A 6,052-nucleotide genomic window follows, 5' to 3' on the forward strand; every position below is an offset into this window, starting at 1 on the left:
AAAGCAAATCAAGTGAGGGCAATTCCTCTCATCTCTCATCCCCGCATATGTTTGATGCATGTAGAGTTTGTTGAGATGTGTCAATCTAGGAGCACAAAATCTAATCAACATCCCTTTTACATCAAGTAACTTTTTGCTGAAATTGCCACTATTTACTTGAATATAAATACGCACACAACTTTTATGTGAAACAAACAGCACGATGTAACTTTTGGTTCTTATCATAGTGATTTACATTAATCATGTGTTTTTTTATATCTGAAATTACATCATAATTGTAATAACCTATGCATTAAAAGAAATAGTGATTACTGATAAAACCATGATCGATTTCTTGTGTCGCTTGTAAATTTTCCAACCATATGACATTTTACAAGGAAAATATTTCATATATGATGAAATGATCTGCGACTACTTTGATTCTTGAAAACTTGTGGCCACAATCTAACCACTCTGAAGAGAACTTCTATAATTCACATTTGAATTTATGTCTGAAATCTTTCCCTGCAAAATAAATCAGCCTGTCAAAGCCTAAGATTTTGAAAATGTAAAACAAAACGAGCACATGAGATTATCTAAAAAATTGAACAAATTGCCTTACTATGCTGTTGGAATCCGGTCTTAGGGCTCGGCTCTCATTGTGCTGATTGTCTAATGGCAGTTATGGGACATGATAGCCATGATCTCAGAATCCATGTAAGACTGCAAAAGGCAATCATCAGACAGTCAAAGATATCATAAGGAACATTGTTATGATACGTGAGCAATTCATTTTTTTCTTATAGAAATTTATGGCCAATTTATTGTCAATTTTGATGTCGGACAAACATACCCTGAGCCAGTATTTGTAGAATATATAACCTGCTATTCCACACCAACCACACATGCGAGAACCAAAATAGTCAAAAACCAACCAAACCTCGACATATTCTTGGCTGCATTAAAATACAAATTATAATCAAGCTCATAATATATGACAAAATTCTGAGCATCAAAATAGAACCATAAAATACAGCAATGACAAAAAAAAATAATTTTATTTTGCAATTGGTTTCTGAAAATCTGGGGCAGCTAGAAAATACAGTACATGCATACACATCCTCATACATCACTTCGTTGGCAGATGTAGTACTAAGCACCATTACACCACCAAACACCATGAGTAAAATTAGTCCTTATAAATACATAAATATATTGCGTTCATCCCAAAGTAAAAGCTGAATCGAACCAATTAAAACCCCGGACCCCGATGGACCCGAATCGGCGGTCCATCGGTGATTCGGGAAAAGGCGGTGGCAGAACGGCTAGCTGTTGAGGCCAGTTTGAAACTGCCTAACACCGCGGTCCCCCACCCTCCCGAGCTGGATGAGGACGACAAAGTCCCATGAGTCACAAGAACTCCAATCGACCACCTCTTACCTCCCTTACTTCTGTCTTCCTTGTGCAAGGAGCGGACTGAGGAGCAGTGGCGCCGGAGGAGGGAGATCTCCAGCTTGTCATCACCTTCTGCCGGCCGGAGCAGGCACAGTAATCGCGGAAATACTTCACGGCTCATCGGGAATGAGGTAAACCCTAACCCTTCTCCCCATCAGATTACATGTAATAGCTTAGATCCAACTAGCTAAAGAGGATTAACAGAAAGATGGGTAGAGATGATGTAGAGGGGAAGATCATTATCAGGGCGCATCATCCGCACTGGCTATTGACCGAAAACCATGACAGCCCATGATGAAAACCTTTCCCTCACTCAACGATGACTCCCCTTCCCATTAAAACCCTGATCTAAAAATCCAAAATGAACCTACCTCCGATTCGTGGGGATGGTCCTCGGCTTGTTCAAATCCAGTTCCCATGGAGGGAACCGGTTTGATGTGGCTAGAGGGAATCAGAGAAGATGGACCGAGGGCGATTTCCGATGGCCATTGGGACTCGTCGGCTCGGGCCACCGTAGACGCCATCTGGGCCGACCGCGGGTGTCGCCGCGCGTTTCGCGAGCACCACCGGCTTCGCCGGTCTTGCGCTCCCCGACGGGTGGGTCGTGACCCCATCTCCTCCACCGGAGGTGGAGGATAGAGCTGCCAGTCGGGCCGCGGCTGCCGCAGGTGGGATCCCGGCCGCCGCCGGTGGGCCGCAGCGCCGTCGGCTTCGGGCCGGCCTCATCCTGAGCACCCTTCCGACTCGCTCCCCCAGTTTCGGGGAGAAAATAGGGAAAAAAAAAAAAAAAAGAGAGAGAGGAGATCGGATGAACGATAGAAGGAAGAAAGAGAAGGTTCGGGAAGAAGTGGAGAAGGAAGAAAAGAAAAAAGAAGAAAAGAAGGAAAAGTAAAGAAGGAGGAAAAATAAAATAAAATGGCTGTGGGCCGAAATGGGCCTGATTCCGAAATGGGCCTGATTCGGAGTGGGTTTTCAATAAACCTGGCTTTAGAAGCCTGGAAGCCGGGGCTGGGCCCTGATTCAAGCCTAGTGTTCTTAAACTAAAACTAACTGGGCTGAAGAGCTCAAATTTTAATATAGGGACGAATTGAATATAGATTGAGACTAGGCTCCCTTTTAAATTAATTAGAACTGATAAGGGATTAAATTATAAATTAAACTAATTGTGTTTCTGGGCCTGAATACAAATGGGGCCCAGTAATTGAATCAGGCCACGGGCTTGATCCAGAAACCAATTAAACTTGGGGCCTGAATGCAAATGGGCCCTGACCTGAACCAGAGAAGCAATTGGGTCAAACCCGAACCAGAAGGTGAACCAGACCTGAATCAGGAATTTAATCAAATCTGAAACCAGGAAGTAAATTAGACCCAGAACCAGAAATTGAATTGGGCCATGGGCCTGAAACCAGAAATTAAATTGGGCTATGGACCCGAAAAATGAAATGAGTCTTAGGGATGGGTTGTTAAATGACTTAAGATTATAAGTAAATAGAAATTAAATATGTCAGTGACATGTAATTTAATGATCTTGCTAGGTATTGAAGAATTGGCATTTGATGGGCAAATTAATGTAAGTAACATGTCTTAATCTTATTATGGATCATGTATCACGTTTTATATGGTGATAAAGTATTATTTATAGAATTGGAATTGTGTAGTAAGTAACCCTGATATAATCTTATGGTTGAATCAAATACTTGTTTATAAAATTGTATATGGCTATTTATGTTTTCATAAATTTAGGATCAAGCATGGGTTAGCAAATGATCACATGATTTTGGATAAATAGCATTCATCATGATTATTATTATATTATGTACGCATGATTATGATGTTATAGAAAGATGCATAGAAAAATAAAGTTTTTCAGCATGATCATGAATTTATTCAACATGATGCCATTATTCACTTTCCAATGTATCGATGAGAAAAGATTTATGAAAAGCATGATATGTTTTAAAGAACTCTCAGATTGCTATGTATGACCCCGCCAGTGGGTAACAGTAACTAGGCATACGACCCCAGCCAGTGGGTAAAAGTAACTTGGCTTTACGACCCCGCCAGTGGGTAATAGTAACTGGAAGATGACCTGCAGTGGTAAAGATTATGGCCCTCGCCAGCGGGTTACAGTAGCTCGGCATACGGCCCTCGCCAGTGGGTTATAATAACTTGGCTTAGACCCTGCCAACGGGGAATAATAGTTGGCAAAGATTATGGCCCTCGCCAGCGGGTTACAGTAGCTCGGCATACGGCCCCTCGCCAGTGGGTTATAATAATTGGCTTAGACCCTGCCAACGGGGAATAATAGTTGGCAAAGATTATGGCCCTCGCCAGCGGGTTATAATAACTTGGCTTAGACCCTGCCAACGGGGAAGAATAGTTGGCAAAGATTATGGCCCTCGCCAGCGGGTTATAGTAGCTTGGCTTAGACCCTGCCAACGGGGAATAATAGTTGGTAAAGATTATGGCCCTGTCACGGGTAATAATAGTGACCATAGCTGCACTATCATCTGAGAGCACGAATTTCAAAGTATGGAATAATGGCAAAAGTTTTATATTGCATAAATGGCAAAAGTTTTATGATGCATAGCCATGTTTATGAAGTTGCATAAATGGACATGCATAGTTTTTATGACTAGTTTGTTATATGAAATACTTACTTTGTTACAATTGTTAGTTTCTTAAATAAATGCACTAGTATGAGAAATATTATGATTGATCAGATAAGATTATGCATAGTTACTTACTGAGCTTTATAGCTCATACCCATTTATTTATGTTCTTACAGATGAATAGGAGATGCTAGGAACGAGGAGCGTGACATGCTTCAGGGATATGGGGAAAGAAAATGACACATTAAATGTTGCTATTTTTAGATGCTTTGTAATCAATCTTTTATTGATGAAACATTTGATAACATTCAAGAAAGAAATTGTTCATAATTGATTTAAAGTTTTAAAGTGGCTGCGTGTTATTGTGGGCAAGGGTTCGCAAATAGCACGGCCGTGTCATGAACCAAATTCGGGGCGTGACACATATAATAATCGATAATGAACTATATATATATATATATATATATATATATATTCATTGTGAATATTGTATCTGTTTCTTATTATTGATATAGTATTCTTACCAATGCATGGTGTCCTCTGCCTTTATGTACAAAAGATTTCCCTTGCATTTGCAGTCATATCCTCCCCAGGTGTTCTTGCAGTAGCAATCAGGACAGTTGCATGCAAGCTTTTCCTTGCATTCATTAATGTCTAACACATTCATATAAAATTTATTGTTATTTTTTAAAATACAAACTATGAGACTTAAACATAAATATAAGTCTAGGAGAAGTATATTGATAATGAAATGTGATCAGAAAGTATTACCTTCGCATTATAACCATCACCATGAAATCCAAATGGGCAGCGACACCCTCTCAGCTCTATTCCTTAATGCAACAAGAAACAATTATTAGTACAGGATCATCTTCTAGAATAATAGGTGCAACATGAATGTATATTCAACAATGGAGAAAGTAACATGACTGAACTGAGCAGGCAGAAAATGTTTTCCCTTTCCTCGTTTCTGACCAACAACCTCCATTGTTTACTGTACACCTTCCTGGTCCCACAGCTGGAAACAATATAAAGTGTAAGAACTAAAAAACTTGTCTTTTGAATGCTTCAGCTTATCAAAGGCAGCAGTGCTGAAAATTCAGATTAAATGGTAATATGACATTGGCGAATAAGCTTAAGACAATTTGTATATATATATATATATATATATATATATATATATATATATATATATATATATATATATATATATATGGTGAAAGTATGATGCCCGAAAAGTCCATCTAAACAGTTTGAGCATTGATTACACAAAGAATCATGGAAACACGAGTGGGGATTTACATCCAAGGCAAGCAACTAGAAGTAAACGTTGGAGTCCTTAGGCAACAAAGATTGGAAGTGGAGTATCATCATTTTGAGTATAGGGGAGCTTTGGAGTTCATCATCAAGTCCAAGTTATCTTTCATCATTGGGGATGAGTCGTACTCATTTGTTTCCTAAAAAAATTTAATGGTTTCTCATTTTCATATTATTAGACCACCAGTTTCCTTTAAGCACTAGAAACTTATATAGGGGGTTATGTGACATCTTATTAAATAATACTGAAAGATGTTAACTTTTAAGGGAGGATTGCATTCAGGGGTAACATGTTAACCGACTTCAAGATTAAGAAGAAAGTAAAACATATGAATGCTGCATTCAAGACTGAGAGTTGTAAAGCAGAGATATTCCTATGTTATTCTTTGATAATGATGAATAATTGAAGAACAATGTAGCCAACCAGAAACATAAAAGGGGACAGGAAAAGAATGTTATGTCATTTGTCTTTAAATGAAGATAAACTTGGATAACAAATCAGGTGAACTAAAAGCAATAAGGACGACAATTTTTAAATTATTACATATCTAATGCAAAATTGTGCAGTAGAGCAATTAAAATTTATGAAAACAAGAAATTTGTAGTTATCTAGACCATGAAAGTTGTTTGATTATACTTGTCTACATGGTTTGCAATATTGACAAGGATATCAGCTCGAAAAGGACAAA

The 6,052-nt window shown here is 38.8% G+C and overlaps 1 long non-coding RNA gene across 1 annotated transcript; it reads right to left on the reverse strand.

Moving 5' to 3' along the window:
* Nucleotides 1-664: 664 nt before the first annotated feature.
* Nucleotides 665-4,702, reverse strand: LOC120109542. The gene is made up of 3 exons (XR_005510388.1): nucleotides 4,571-4,702; nucleotides 833-935; nucleotides 665-702 (listed from the first exon to the last, which is right to left on the reverse strand). It is a non-coding gene; the product is annotated as an uncharacterized LOC120109542 (long non-coding RNA).
* Nucleotides 4,703-6,052: the final 1,350 nt, after the last annotated feature.

The sequence above is a fragment of the Phoenix dactylifera genome, unplaced genomic scaffold, assembly GCF_009389715.1.
Source record: "Phoenix dactylifera cultivar Barhee BC4 unplaced genomic scaffold, palm_55x_up_171113_PBpolish2nd_filt_p 002344F, whole genome shotgun sequence".
Lineage (NCBI taxonomy): Eukaryota > Viridiplantae > Streptophyta > Magnoliopsida > Arecales > Arecaceae > Phoenix > Phoenix dactylifera.